Source organism: Atheta coriaria, unplaced genomic scaffold, assembly GCF_025399875.1.
Source record: "Atheta coriaria isolate IRGN ID8LTWV9N9 unplaced genomic scaffold, Caltech_Dcor_3.1 hic_scaffold_8_pilon, whole genome shotgun sequence".
NCBI lineage: Eukaryota > Metazoa > Arthropoda > Insecta > Coleoptera > Staphylinidae > Dalotia > Dalotia coriaria.
Window position 1 is genome coordinate 4,271,562 of NW_027045450.1, and position 16,619 is coordinate 4,288,180.

Sequence of the window (16,619 nt, forward strand, 5' to 3'; positions counted from 1 at the left end):
TTGCGCAATCATCATTTAAACTAAGGTATAGCAATAGTATATTGGATTTTTGAATTGGGTAACATCATGGCCGCGACCTTGGAGCAAAATGTGCTTATATTATAATTTAATTCTGAAAATCACGCGTAGATGTCGATAGAATGCACATAGTTGCATTAAATTCTAAGTATCGCTGCCAGTTGTTGGTGGTGGTAGTGCGTGTCCGTGTGAGATTGCGCGCGATTGGTGCAACAGGTTTTGTTCTTATCTGTTATATTTATTTGTTTACGGCCATGCGACGGTGTGCCGTCGGAACTCACACGCTGCATGAAACTTAAGTGTCTTACATTCGCGCAGTTGCAAATGAGTTATCGTCGACGCTGAAACTCGGTGCATTTCTTTCGCGAATATCGATTAGTTCGGTAAATCGAGTTAAATTCGATCACGAATCAACGCCGTGTAATAACAACAAAGGTGTTGTGTTACTGACGATTTATAGTGTTTGTGAAATATGAGAAAACGTGAAATTATTCTCTCTCGGCTGTTGGATGTCATGGATTGCAAAGATTACTTGCGAACATGTAACCTTGTAAGTATTACAAGTTTTTATCTAACGGACCTTGATATGTAGTGTCGTAGTGTCGTGCAAAGTGTTTTACATAGTATATTTTTGTTACAGAACCTGCCGTAGATGTATTGAAGAGGACTGGTAAGTAAATAATTAAATTCAGAAAGAAACAGAAACAAATCTGGGGTGTTGTTACTGTTATTCGAGATGAAATTGTCGCATATCTCGAAAATAATTGGGAAATTGTTAGTTTTGCCTTCACCACGTTATAGAGAAAGAGTTGTTATTTACAATTGTGTTGTAAGAAAGATTGACATTAGTGCCGCAACAATCTTGTTACTGTAGTTCGATAGGGCAAAAGTTCTTTTAAGGGTTGGGCCCATTCGGGCCCTGAAAATCTCACGCGAACTGTCTGCAAACCGCCCCCCTAGTAATTTTTATCATTTCTGAAAACATGATGTGGAAATTGGTTATTGTTATATAATTACTTATTTCTATTTTACAAGGTGTAGTGCTACAGTTATAACACTGTAACACTGAAATGGAAATAAATATAGCTTTACTGACATTTAAACGTGTTTTATACAGTGTAAAGTACGCTTTACATACTACGTGCGTGTAAACTAAGTCTTGGTAGTTTAAAAGATATTCTCTATCGAAAATCCTCGAGAAAAATATAGCATTAATTTGGCATTATTTTTAATAATCTAAATTTCCTTCTGCATCATTCATAGATGGCACTTGTATGATCGAAAAGTCATAAAATAGAATTGTATTGTTTATTTCTATATTTCTTCCTTATACTTCTTTCGGCATTTGGCACGAGAATTGTGTTTGTTTTGAACACAATTTACTTTCCTATCGCTTCCGCCGCGTGAAATGCCACGCATGAGATTCCCGAGTGTTGTTGAAATCACCTCAAGCCGCGTGCAGCATATTCTAGTTTAGTTTAGATCGCGGGTTTCATGCCTATCGCAATTTGCGCACAAGGTCGCGTGCAAGCGACACGCCTTTGCGCATCTCTTGATTTCTTATCATAAACTGTCGCGTCGTTGCTTGCTCGGCTTTGGCGTGCACTCTTAGCGGATTGCGGCCAGTTTCGTGCCGGTCTCTGGTTGGTCCAGACGTATTTCTCGCGACTAGTATCGTGGGTCCGGACATCTGCTTCCTAAATTTGCATTATATTCGATCAGCAGTCGACTATGATATTTGATCGTGTTTCGTGTGCACACTTATGCAAGTTACAAGATTCGGTGTTGGTTGTTAAATGGATAGGATACATGTCGCCTCCATCTTGATTTATTCACCATTGAGATGACGCATAGTGCTGGTGTAAGTAACTTACTAAACAGCACAGATTGTTTGTTTTTCTTCACTGTGGGAATATAATATTACTAAATCGTATGAAATATTTTTGTTTTAACGTGTTTTTTTTTTTAATTTATAGTATTCGGTGTGCCTTGGAGTCTGATGAGTTAGTTCTGTTTTGGTAAGTTTATAATCCAATTATAATTTTTGTTTTTAATTTCCGCGTCAATCACTAGTTTGTATTTACGTGTTTTTTTTTATCGCGGTTCACCACGTGGTGCAAAGCCTTTTACTAAAGCGTTAGCGTTAAATAATTTAGTTTTTTTTTTGTTTGTTATTGGCAGTAAACTAGGTGCAATACAAACTTGGCCGCGGGGTTTATAGATACAGAATTCCGGGAGAGAATTTTTAGACCTTTTACTATTAGAAATATTATTATTTCATATTTTTATCTGATAGGGAACTATCCAATCTTTCATAATCAGTAAATCATTGGTTGCTATCTCTTTTAGTTTAAGAGATATTAATTATCAAAAATCGTCGAAAAAAGTATCAAGCACCCCCCCTTGACAATTTTTTCTTAAGAATTAAAATGTCATCTCTCAGATTTCCGTTTTAACTAGCCTATCCTATAGAGAAAAGTCCGTAGATCAAGACGCTGCGATCGGATCTTAATTATCTCTTTTAGTTTACGAGATATTCGCGATTGAAGAAAATGGACAAAAATTGAAAAATGTCACTTTTTAGTACTTTTAGTGGCTTTTTCCAATCTTCCATAATCCGCTATTCATTGGTTGCTATGGCTTTTAGTTTAAGAGATATTAATTATCAAAAATCGTCAAAAAAAGTATCAAGCACCCCCCCTTGGCAATTTTTTCTTAAGAATTAAAATTTCATCTCTCAGATTTCCCTTTTAACTATCCTATCTGATAGAGAATAGTCCGTAGATTAAGACGCTGCGATCAGATCTTAATTATCTCTTTTAGTTTACGAGATATTCGCGATTGATTAAAATGAGCAAAAATTGATAAATGTCACTTTTTAGCACTTTTAGTCGCGTTTTTCAACCTTTTACTGTAGGAAATATAATTATTTTATATTTTTATCTGATAGACAATTTTCCAATCTTTCATAATCAACAATTTGTTTGTAGCTATCTTTTTTAGTTTAAGAGATATTAATTTTGAAAATCGTCGAAAAAAAGTATCAAGCACCCCCTTGGCAATTTTTTTCTTAAGAATTAAAATTTCATCTCTCAGATTTCCCTTTTAACTATCCTATCTGATAGAGAATAGTCCGTAGATTAAGACGCTGCGATCGGATCTTAATTATCTCTTTTAGTTTACGAGATATTCGCGATTGATTAAAATGGGCAAAAATTGATAAATGTCACTTTGTAGCACTTTTAGTCGCGTCTTTCGACCTTTTACTGTAGGAAATATAATTATTTTATATTTTTATCTGATAGACAATTTTCCAATCTTTCATAATCAACAATTTGTTTGTAGCTATCTTTTTTAGTTTAAGAGATATTAATGTTTGAAAATCGTCGAAAAAAAGTATCAAGCACCCCCCCCTTGGCAATTTTTTTCTTAAGAATTAAAATTTCATCTCTCAGATTTCCCTTTTAACTATCCTATCTGATAGAGAATAGTCCGTAGATTAAGACGCTGCGATCAGATCTTAATTATCTCTTTTAGTTTACGAGATATTCGCGATTGATTAAAATGGACAAAAATTGAAAAATGTCAAGCACTTTTAGTCGCGTTTTTCGACCTTTTACTGTAGGAAATATAATTATTTTATATTTTTATCTGATAGACAATTTTCCAATCTTTCATAATCAACAATTTGTTTGTAGCTATCTTTTTTAGTTTAAGAGATATTAATGTTTGAAAATCGTCGAAAAAAGTATCAAGCCCCTCTGATTTCCTTTTAACTATCCTATCTGCAATTTTTTCTTAAGAATTAAAATTTCATCTCTCAGATTTCCCTTTTAACTATCCTATCTGATAGAGAATAGTCCGTAGATTAAGACGCTGCGATCAGATCTTAATTATCTCTTTTAGTTTACGAGATATTCGCGATTGATTAAAATGGACAAAAATTGATAAATGTCACTTTTTAGCACTTTTAGTCGCGTTTTTCGACCTTTTACTGTAGGAAATATAATTATGTTATATTTTTATCTGATAGACAATTTTCCAATCTTTCATAATCAACAATTTGTTTGTAGCTATCTTTTTTAGTTTAAGAGATATTAATTTTTAAAAATCGTCGAAAAAAAGTATCAAGCACCCCCCCTTGGCAAATTTTTTTCTTAAGAATTAAAATTTCATCTCTCAGATTTCCCTTTTAACTATCCTATCTGATAGAGAATAGTCCGTAGATTAAGACGCTGCGATCGGATCTTAATTATCTCTTTTAGTTTACGAGATATTCGCAATTGACCTAATACACATTTTGTGAGTTTTTAAAGGCCATGTTATAGTTTAACATGTTATTTGACAATATGTACTGCATACAAAAGTGGAAACATTAATTATTGATTATAATAGTCTAAATTGTGGGAGTATCTGTAGCTTTCATAGATGGCACTAGGATGAACTAAAAATCATAAAATCGAGTTATACTGCTTATTTTTTATGTATTGATGACAATCGTGGGCATGAGAACAGTTTTGTATACAATGCTGTTATCTGCGATTCGGTGTAAACAACTATTTTATCGCATGTGTCCCGCGCGCTGTCTTTGCGCACCTCTTGATTTCATATCATATACTGTCCCGTCGTTGTTTGCGCAATTTCCCAAACTATGCACTATCGGTGGATTGCAGCCAGTTTCATGTCGTTCAAGTTGTGTTTTGAGAGACTTAAATCGTTTATTCGTATTATTCTCGAAGATCAATCGACTATTTATTTGTATTTGCGACTATAGTAATTTGTTTAATATTAGGAAATGCCGGTTTTTGATCGCGTTAGTTATGTATATTACAAGTCACGTGATAGTGGATTTGATAACATTCTTCACTCGGCGTTATGTTTGGTGTCGGTTACTAAATTAATCGGATATATATCGCTCCCATTCAGAAAGATCTATCATGCTCATGTAAGTATTTTTTAACTAAACAGCACAGATTGTTTATTTTGATAGATTGTTAATTATAACATAATTCAATTGTATGAAATATTTTTGTTTTAATTTATGTTTTCGTTTAGTTACAGTACTCGTGCCTGGCAGTCCGATAAGCTGTACACTGGTAAGTTTATAATTCAATTATATCTTTCGGTCAAATTTACATTTGATGTGTATAAAAACTCCGCCACGCGAGTTATATTGACAGTTGTGTGTATACGCATATACGCTATAGTTCTTGTTGCGCTAGGAATTGTATTTCGTTAATATTATAACACGTGAACGCGGTCTTAAACTAAGTTCGGAATAATTTTCCCAGATGCGGAATTTAATTCTTTATTTCCCTGTATAGTAATTTGTTGCGAGAAAATTCCGTAACGCGATTTATAATGATAGTTGTGTGTATACGCATATACGCTATAGTATTCGTTGCGCTAGGAATTGTACTTTTTTAATATTATAACACGCGAACGCGGTCTTAAACTAAGTTCGGAATAATTTTCCCAGATGCGGAATTTAATTCTTTATTTCCCTGTATCGTAATTTATTGCGAGAAAATTCCGTAACGCGAGTTATAGTGATAGTTGTGTGTATACGCATATACGCAATAGTACTCGTTGCGCTAGGAATTGTATTTTGTTAATATTATAACACGCGAACGCGGTCTTAAACTAAGTTCGGAATAATTTTCCCAGATGCGGAATTTAATTCTTTATTTCCCTGTATCGTAATTTATTGCGAGAAAATTCCGTAACGCGATTTATAATGATAGTTGTGTGTGTACGCATATACGCTATAGTATTCGTTGCGCTAGGAATTGTACTTTTTAATATTATAACACGCGAACGCGGTCTTAAACTAAGTTCGGAATAATTTTCCCAGATGCGGAATTTAATTCTTTATTTCCCTGTATCGTAATTTATTGCGAGAAAATTCCGTAACGCGAGTTATAGTGATAGTTGTGTGTATACGCATATACGCAATAGTACTCGTTGCGCTAGGAATTGTATTTTGTTAATATTATAACACGCGAACGCGGTCTTAAACTAAGTTCGGAATAATTTTCCCAGATGCGGAATTTAATTCTTTATTTCCCTGTATCGTAATTTATTGCGAGAAAATTCCGTAACGCGAGTTATAATGATAGTTGTGTGTATACGCATATACGCTATAGTATTCGTTGCGCTAGGAATTGTACTTTTTTAATATTATAACACGCGAACGCGGTCTTAAACTAAGTTCGGAATAATTTTCCCAGATGCGGAATTTAATTCTTTATTTCCCTGTATCGTAATTTATTGCGAGAAAATTCCGTAACGCGAGTTATAGTGATAGTTGTGTGTATACGCATATACGCAATAGTACTCGTTGCGCTAGGAATTGTATTTTGTTAATATTATAACACGCGAACGCGGTCTTAAACTAAGTTCGGAATAATTTTCCCAGATGCGGAATTTAATTCTTTATTTCCCTGTATCGTAATTTATTGCGAGAAAATTCCGTAACGCGAGTTATAATGATATTTGTGTGTATACGCATATACGCAATAGTACTCGTTGCGCTAGGAATTGTACTTTTTTAATATTATAACACGCGAACGCGGTCTTAAACTAAGTTCGGAATAATTTTCCCAGATGCGGAATTTAATTCTTTATTTCCCTGTATCGTAATTTATTGCGAGAAAATTCCGTAACGCGAGTTATAATGATATTTGTGTGTATACGCATATACGCAATAGTACTCGTTGCGCTAGGAATTGTACTTTTTTAATATTATAACACGCGAACGCGGTCTTAAACTAAGTTCGGAATAATTTTCCCAGATGCGGAATTTAATTCTTTATTTCCTGTATCGTAATTTATTGCGAGAAAATTCCGTAACGCGAGTTATAATGATAGTTGTGTGTATACGCATATACGCTATAGTATTCGTTGCGCTAGGAATTGTACTTTTTTGATATTATAACACGCGAACGCGGTCTTAAACTAAGTTCGGAATAATTTTCCCAGATGCGGAATTTAATTCTTTATTTCCCTGTATCGTAATTTATTGCGAGAAAATTCCGTAACGCGAGTTATAATGATAGTTGTGTGTATACGCATATACGCAATAGTATTCGTTGCGCTAGGAATTGTACTTTTTTAATATTATAACACGCGAACGCGGTCTTAAACTAAGTTCGGAATAATTTTCCCAGATGCGGAATTTAATTCTTTATTTCCCTGTATCGTAATTTATTGCGAGAAAATTCCGTAACGCGAGTTATAATGATAGTTGTGTGTATACGCATATACGCTATAGTATTCGTTGCGCTAGGAATTGTACTTTTTTGATATTATAACACGCGAACGCGGTCTTAAACTAAGTTCGGAATAATTTTCCCAGATGCGGAATTTAATTCTTTATTTCCCTGTATCGTAATTTATTGCGAGAAAATTCCGTAACGCGAGTTATAGTGATAGTTGTGTGTATACGCATATACGCAATAGTACTCGTTGCGCTAGGAATTGTATTTTGTTAATATTATAACACGCGAACGCGGTCTTAAACTAAGTTCGGAATAATTTTCCCAGATGCGGAATTTAATTCTTTATTTCCCTGTATCGTAATTTATTGCGAGAAAATTCCGTAACGCGATTTATAATGATAGTTGTGTGTATACGCATATACGCTATAGTATTCGTTGCGCTAGGAATTGTACTTTTTAATATTATAACACGCGAACGCGGTCTTAAACTAAGTTCGGAATAATTTTCCCAGATGCGGAATTTAATTCTTTATTTCCTGTATCGTAATTTATTGCGAGAAAATTCCGTAACGCGAGTTATAGTGATAGTTGTGTGTATACGCATATACGCAATAGTACTCGTTGCGCTAGGAATTGTATTTTGTTAATATTATAACACGCGAACGCGGTCTTAAACTAAGTTCGGAATAATTTTCCCAGATGCGGAATTTAATTCTTTATTTCCCTGTATCGTAATTTATTGCGAGAAAATTCCGTAACGCGAGTTATAATGATATTTGTGTGTATACGCATATACGCAATAGTACTCGTTGCGCTAGGAATTGTATTTTTTAATATTATAACACGCGAACGCGGTCTTAAACTAAGTTCGGAATAATTTTCCCAGATGCGGAATTTAATTCTTTATTTCCCTGTATCGTAATTTATTGCGAGAAAATTCCGTAACGCGAGTTATAATGATAGTTGTGTGTATACGCATATACGCAATAGTACTCGTTGCGCTAGGAATTGTACTTTTTAATATTATAACACGCGAACGCGGTCTTAAACTAAGTTCGGAATAATTTTCCCAGATGCGGAATTTAATTCTTTATTTCCTGTATCGTAATTTATTGCGAGAAAATTCCGTAACGCGAGTTATAATGATAGTTGTGTGTATACGCATATACGCAATAGTATTCGTTGCGCTAGGAATTGTACTTTTTAATATTATAACACGCGAACGCGGTCTTAAACTAAGTTCGGAATAATTTTCCCAGATGCGGAATTTAATTCTTTATTTCCCTGTATCGTAATTTATTGCGAGAAAATTCCGTAACGCGAGTTATAATGATAGTTGTGTGTATACGCATATACGCAATAGTATTCGTTGCGCTAGGAATTGTACTTTTTAATATTATAACACGCGAACGCGGTCTTAAACTAAGTTCGGAATAATTTTCCCAGATGCGGAATTTAATTCTTTATTTCCTGTATCGTAATTTATTGCGAGAAAATTCCGTAACGCGAGTTATAATGATAGTTGTGTGTATACGCATATACGCTATAGTATTCGTTGCGCTAGGAATTGTACTTTTTAATATTATAACACGCGAACGCGGTCTTAAACTAAGTTCGGAATAATTTTCCCAGATGCGGAATTTAATTCTTTATTTCCTGTATCGTAATTTATTGCGAGAAAATTCCGTAACGCGAGTTATAATGATAGTTGTGTGTATACGCATATACGCAATAGTACTCGTTGCGCTAGGAATTGTATTTTGTTAATATTATAACACGCGAACGCGGTCTTAAACTAAGTTCGGAATAATTTTCCCAGATGCGGAATTTAATTCTTTATTTCCCTGTATCGTAATTTATTGCGAGAAAATTCCGTAACGCGAGTTATAATGATAGTTGTGTGTATACGCATATACGCAATAGTACTCGTTGCGCTAGGAATTGTATTTTTTAATATTATAACACGCGAACGCGGTCTTAAACTAAGTTCGGAATAATTTTCCCAGATGCGGAATTTAATTCTTTATTTCCCTGTATCGTAATTTATTGCGAGAAAATTCCGTAACGCGAGTTATAATGATAGTTGTGTGTATACGCATATACGCTATAGTATTCGTTGCGCTAGGAATTGTACTTTTTTAATATTATAACACGCGAACGCGGTCTTAAACTAAGTTCGGAATAATTTTCCCAGATGCGGAATTTAATTCTTTATTTCCCTGTATCGTAATTTATTGCGAGAAAATTCCGTAACGCGAGTTATAATGATAGTTGTGTGTATACGCATATACGCTATAGTATTCGTTGCGCTAGGAATTGTACTTTTTTAATATTATAACACGCGAACGCGGTCTTAAACTAAGTTCGGAATAATTTTCCCAGATGCGGAATTTAATTCTTTATTTCCTGTATCGTAATTTATTGCGAGAAAATTCCGTAACGCGAGTTATAATGATAGTTGTGTGTATACGCATATACGCTATAGTATTCGTTGCGCTAGGAATTGTAGTTTTTTATATTATAACACGCGAACGCGGTCTTAAACTAAGTTCGGAATAATTTTCCCAGATGCGGAATTTAATTCTTTATTTCCCTGTATCGTAATTTATTGCGAGAAAATTCCGTAACGCGAGTTATAATGATAGTTGTGTGTATACGCATATACGCTATAGTATTCGTTGCGCTAGGAATTGTACTTTTTTGATATTATAACACGCGAACGCGGTCTTAAACTAAGTTCGGAATAATTTTCCCAGATGCGGAATTTAATTCTTTATTTCCCTGTATCGTAATTTATTGCGAGAAAATTCCGTAACGCGAGTTATAATGATAGTTGTGTGTATACGCATATACGCTATAGTATTCGTTGCGCTAGGAATTGTACTTTTTTAATATTATAACACGCGAACGCGGTCTTAAACTAAGTTCGGAATAATTTTCCCAGATGCGGAATTTAATTCTTTATTTCCTGTATCGTAATTTATTGCGAGAAAATTCCGTAACGCGAGTTTTAATGATAGTTGTGTGTATACGCATATACGCTATAGTATTCGTTGCGGTAGGAATTGTACTTTTTAATATTATAACACGCGAACGCGGTCTTAAACTAAGTTCGGAATAATTTTCCCAGATGCAGAATTTAATTCTTTATTTCCCTGTATCGTAATTTATTGCGAGAAAATTCCGTAACGCGAGTTTTAATGATAGTTGTGTGTATACGCATATACGCTATAGTATTCGTTGCGCTAGGAATTGTACTTTTTAATATTATAACACGCGAACGCGGTCTTAAACTAAGTTCGGAATAATTTTCCCAGATGCAGAATTTAATTCTTTATTTCCTGTATCGTAATTTATTGCGAGAAAATTCCGTAACGCGAGTTTTAATGATAGTTGTGTGTATACGCATATACGCTATAGTATTCGTTGCGGTAGGAATTGTACTTTTTAATATTATAACACGCGAACGCGGTCTTAAACTAAGTTCGGAATAATTTTCCCAGATGCAGAATTTAATTCTTTATTTCCCTGTATCGTAATTTATTGCGAGAAAATTCCGTAACGCGAGTTTTAATGATAGTTGTGTGTATACGCATATACGCTATAGTATTCGTTGCGGTAGGAATTGTACTTTTTAATATTATAACACGCGAACGCGGTCTTAAACTAAGTTCGGAATAATTTTCCCAGATGCAGAATTTAATTCTTTATTTCCCTGTATCGTAATTTATTGCGAGAAAATTCCGTAACGCGAGTTTTAATGATAGTTGTGTGTATACGCATATACGCTATAGTATTCGTTGCGGTAGGAATTGTACTTTTTAATATTATAACACGCGAACGCGGTCTTAAACTAAGTTCGGAATAATTTTCCCAGATGCAGAATTTAATTCTTTATTTCCTGTATCGTAATTTATTGCGAGAAAATTCCGTAACGCGAGTTTTAATGATAGTTGTGTGTATACGCATATACGCTATAGTATTCGTTGCGGTAGGAATTGTACTTTTTAATATTATAACACGCGAACGCGGTCTTAAACTAAGTTCGGAATAATTTTCCCAGATGCAGAATTTAATTCTTTATTTCCTGTATCGTAATTTATTGCGAGAAAATTCCGTAACGCGAGTTTTAATGATAGTTGTGTGTATACGCATATACGCTATAGTATTCGTTGCGGTAGGAATTGTACTTTTTAATATTATAACACGCGAACGCGGTCTTAAACTAAGTTCGGAATAATTTTCCCAGATGCGGAATTTAATTCTTTATTTCCTGTATCGTAATTTATTGCGAGAAAATTCCGTAACGCGAGTTTTAATGATAGTTGTGTGTATACGCATATACGCTATAGTATTCGTTGCGGTAGGAATTGTACTTTTTAATATTATAACACGCGAACGCGGTCTTAAACTAAGTTCGGAATAATTTTCCCAGATGCAGAATTTAATTCTTTATTTCCCTGTATCGTAATTTATTGCGAGAAAATTCCGTAACGCGAGTTTTAATGATAGTTGTGTGTATACGCATATACGCTATAGTATTCGTTGCGGTAGGAATTGTACTTTTTAATATTATAACACGCGAACGCGGTCTTAAACTAAGTTCGGAATAATTTTCCCAGATGCAGAATTTAATTCTTTATTTCCCTGTATCGTAATTTATTGCGAGAAAATTCCGTAACGCGAGTTTTAATGATAGTTGTGTGTATACGCATATACGCTATAGTATTCGTTGCGGTAGGAATTGTACTTTTTAATATTATAACACGCGAACGCGGTCTTAAACTAAGTTCGGAATAATTTTCCCAGATGCAGAATTTAATTCTTTATTTCCCTGTATCGTAATTTATTGCGAGAAAATTCCGTAACGCGAGTTTTAATGATAGTTGTGTGTATACGCATATACGCTATAGTATTCGTTGCGGTAGGAATTGTACTTTTTTAATATTATAACACGCGAACGCGGTCTTAAACTAAGTTCGGAATAATTTTCCCAGATGCGGAATTTAATTCTTTATTTCCCTGTATCGTAATTTATTGCGAGAAAATTCCGTAACGCGAGTTATAATGATAGTTGTGTGTATACGCATATACGCTATAGTATTCGTTGCGCTAGGAATTGTACTTTTTTGATATTATAACACGCGAACGCGGTCTTAAACTAAGTTCGGAATAATTTTCCCAGATGCGGAATTTAATTCTTTATTTCCCTGTATCGTAATTTATTGCGAGAAAATTCCGTAACGCGAGTTATAATGATAGTTGTGTGTATACGCATATACGCTATAGTATTCGTTGCGCTAGGAATTGTACTTTTTTGATATTATAACACGCGAACGCGGTCTTAAACTAAGTTCGGAATAATTTTCCCAGATGCGGAATTTAATTCTTTATTTCCTGTATCGTAATTTATTGCGAGAAAATTCCGTAACGCGAGTTTTAATGATAGTTGTGTGTATACGCATATACGCTATAGTATTCGTTGCGGTAGGAATTGTACTTTTTTAATATTATAACACGCGAACGCGGTCTTAAACTAAGTTCGGAATAATTTTCCCAGATGCGGAATTTAATTCTTTATTTCCCTGTATCGTAATTTATTGCGAGAAAATTCCGTAACGCGAGTTTTAATGATAGTTGTGTGTATACGCATATACGCTATAGTATTCGTTGCGGTAGGAATTGTACTTTTTTAATATTATAACACGCGAACGCGGTCTTAAACTAAGTTCGGAATAATTTTCCCAGATGCGGAATTTAATTCTTTATTTCCCTGTATCGTAATTTATTACGAGAAAATTCCGTAACGCGAGTTTTAATGATAGTTGTGTGTATACGCATATACGCTATAGTATTCGTTGCGGTAGGAATTGTACTTTTTTAATATTATAACACGCGAACGCGGTCTTAAACTAAGTTCGGAATAATTTTCCCAGATGCGGAATTTAATTCTTTATTTCCCTGTATCGTAATTTATTGCGAGAAAATTCCGTAACGCGAGTTATAATGATAGTTGTGTGTATACGCATATACGCTATAGCATGGCTGGCCAATCCCAGGCCCGCGGGCCACGAGGTGGCCCGCCAGGACATTTGAATTTTCCCTCCGCACAAACCAAAGTTGGAACTTTTGTATATGTATAATATTTTATGTATGAATGGCCATAGTCTGTGGCCCGGTGCTGCCGCATTCTGAAAAAATTGGCCCTCCAGGAAAATCCATTGGCCCGCCTTGCGCTATAGTATTCGTTGCGGTAGGAATTGTACTTTTTTAATATTATAACACGCGAACGCGGTCTTAAACTAAGTTCGGAATAATTTTCCCAGATGCGGAATTTAATTCTTTATTTCCCTGTATCGTAATTTATTGCGAGAAAATTCCGTAACGCGAGTTATAGTGATAGTTGTGTGTATACGCATATACGCTAATTTTGTGGTTTTTAGTGTTTAGCGGGCGAACACCATGTCGTAGGACAACCGTTCTTCTACCAAGTTATAGATATTTAAATTCTTTTTAATTATCACGTATAATTTGTGGGTTTATCCCTTGGGAAACCTACAAAAATGCCCTTTTGTGTTTTTTAGTCGTCCAATTTTGTGGTTTTTAGTGTTTAGCGGGCGAACACCATGTCGTAGGACAACCGTTCTTTCATCAAATTATACATATTTAAAATATTTATAATTCTCATAGAAAATTTGTGGGTTTATTGCTCGGGAAACCTACAAAAAATGCCTTTTTTATGTTTTTCGGTCGGCTTATTTTGTGATTTTTAGTATTTAGCGGGCGAACGCCATGTTGTAGGAGAACCGTTCTTTCACCAAATTATAGATATTTAAATTCTTTATGATTGTCATGTATAATTTGTGGGATTATGCCTTGGGAAACCTACAAAAATGCCCTTTTTATGTTTTTGCGCTCGAATTTTTTGGTTTTTAGTATTTAGCGGGCGAACGCCATGTTGTAGGAGAACCGTTCTTTCACCAAATTATAGATATTTAAATTATTTATACATAATTTGTGGGCTTATCACTCGGGAAACCTACAAAAAATGCCTTGTTTGTGTATGTTGGTCGGCTAATTTTGTGGTTTTTTTTGTTTTAGCCGGCGAACACAATGTCGTGGGGCCGCCGTTCTTGCAGTAAATTGTACGGTGCCTTGAATGAGAGTCACTCCTACCGCTACCTTCGCACGGTGCCCTAAATGGGAGTCTTTATGGATCCTGTAAGAATAATTCATTTAATTTATGTATATGTATATTTCATTAACATAAATATTTTCCAGTTGTTGGATGAAGAATTGGCTAATCTGAGATGGCCAACTTTATCAATAAGGACCAAGTGGAGAGGTTCCGTGGTACTGGTAGAGTGCGTATTCAGGAAGATGAATGTTTCAACTGGACTAGATACCAAGAATGTATGTTATATTTTGGCAACTTATAATATTTTATATTTTACTATTCTGTTATTCATTCTGGTTTATAGTGTCCAAGAAATTGAGGATTGGATTGCTGGTGATGATGATGATTCCAAATACGATTGAATGAATTTACATAATTTTGTAGCTGTTATTGATATCATTTTTGTTTATTTTGTTAAAAGTTATAAACAGAGCATTATATAGTTATATTATTATCCTGTTTTCTTGCTTGTATTGTTAAAAATGTTGTATATATTAAGAAATTGAGTTTCTAATTCTACATGTTTGAATAAAATTGTTTTTTTTATAAATTTTTATTGTTTTATTTGTTCCAAACGGAGAACATAGCTCGCAACATCGTTACTCCTTTAATTAATCCATAAATCCTTTAAACTTTTATGGAAATACCACTGCTAGATATGAGAAATAGTTCCAAATCAATTTATATTGTATCAATATTAATTTAAAAACGGTATCACTAGTGTCATCTATCCACGAGTAACAAAACTACGCCGCTATTCAAGAGATTTAGCCTACTGCACTTTCTGCGATCCTAATATTCAAAAGAATTTTGTGACCGATTTCAATGGATTTCTCGACAAAATTTGTCGAGAAAATTGCTGAAATGTTGCTGCTCATCAGTCTGTAGTATTAGGAACGCAGAAAGTGGACATAGATACTCCCCGCCAAATTATTATATATATTATTTCAATTTGTTTCAAAATTCTAACTTTTAATTTTCATCATAAAAAAGAGAAATCTTTTGCCATTTTTTTAATAAAATCTTTTCTTTAAAAATTTTTTGTGCCATTTTGATGATTTTTCAATAATGATGCCACCTTGTAGAGAATTTTTCAAGGATCAATACTATGTAGTTCTTAATTTTCTAGCCCTCTTAGTTGTCGAGATCCTTCAGAATTCGAAAACCGAATTTGCTGAATAAAGATTTTTAAACATTCATTTTACCCGCCATTACGTTACCGCCTCTTTTATTTACTTACCTCCTCACCCTTTCTGCGATCCGAATACCAAAAGTCGAGTTTCGACTGTTTCGAGTCCAAATTTTGTGTCATTTTGCCTCCCAGAGTCGACAAAATAAAGATTGAATATTAGGATCGCAGAAAGATGAGAAGGCTGATAAAGTTTTCGCGGAAACTAGTAAGGTGCTGCCTCTAGTGGCGACGGGCCGAAGCTGAAAACTTTCGGATGTTGTAGTTTTTAATTGATAGATGGCACTAGCATGCACTTTTCAAAATAAATGGTTTAAGGGATCGCTAAATATGTGATCAGGTAGAAATAACAGAAATAATTATAATTAGAAAAACTTTAAAATATTCTTTATTAAAGAAAACACACAAGCATACATTTTGGGAGTCAATTTGTGTAATAATTACAAAAGTTATTTAAGATAATGATAAAGAAATTTAATACTAACAATCAGATGCAAGAATGGTCCCTCTACGATGTCAGATTCAGGTGCAAAATCCCTAAAACCAGCAAAAATTAGTCCTTCGAACATAAAAATGCAATTTTGGGGATCAATTTGTGAGATAATCACAAAAGTAATTTAGGAAAATGATAAAGGAATTAATTACTTACAATCTGATGCCAGAATGGTCCTTCTCCGATGTCAGACTCAGGTGCAAAACCCTAAAACCAGCAAAATTAGACCTTCGAACATAAAAATGCAATTTTGAGGTTCAATTTGTGAGATAATCACAAAAGTTATTTAGGAAAATGATAAAGGAATTAATTACTTACAATCTGATGCCAGAATGGTCCTTCTCCGATGTCAGACTCAGGTGCAAAATCCCTAAAACCAGCAAAAATTAGTCCTTCGAACATAAAAATGCAATTTTGGGGATCAATTTGTGAGATAATCACAAAAGTAATTTAGGAAAATGATAAAGGAATTAATTACTTACAATCTGATGCCAGAATGGTCCTTCTCCGATGTCAGACTCA

The 16,619-nt window shown here is 34.3% G+C and overlaps 1 long non-coding RNA gene across 1 annotated transcript; it reads left to right on the top strand.

Annotated features, from left to right (window-relative positions):
- The first annotated feature begins 387 nt into the window (after positions 1-387).
- On the top strand, positions 388-14,965 carry LOC135797057 (uncharacterized). Its single transcript, XR_010549442.1, has 7 exons — positions 388-568; positions 659-688; positions 1,995-2,036; positions 5,074-5,114; positions 14,340-14,459; positions 14,520-14,651; positions 14,720-14,965. It is a non-coding gene; the product is annotated as an uncharacterized lncRNA (long non-coding RNA).
- Positions 14,966-16,619: the final 1,654 nt, after the last annotated feature.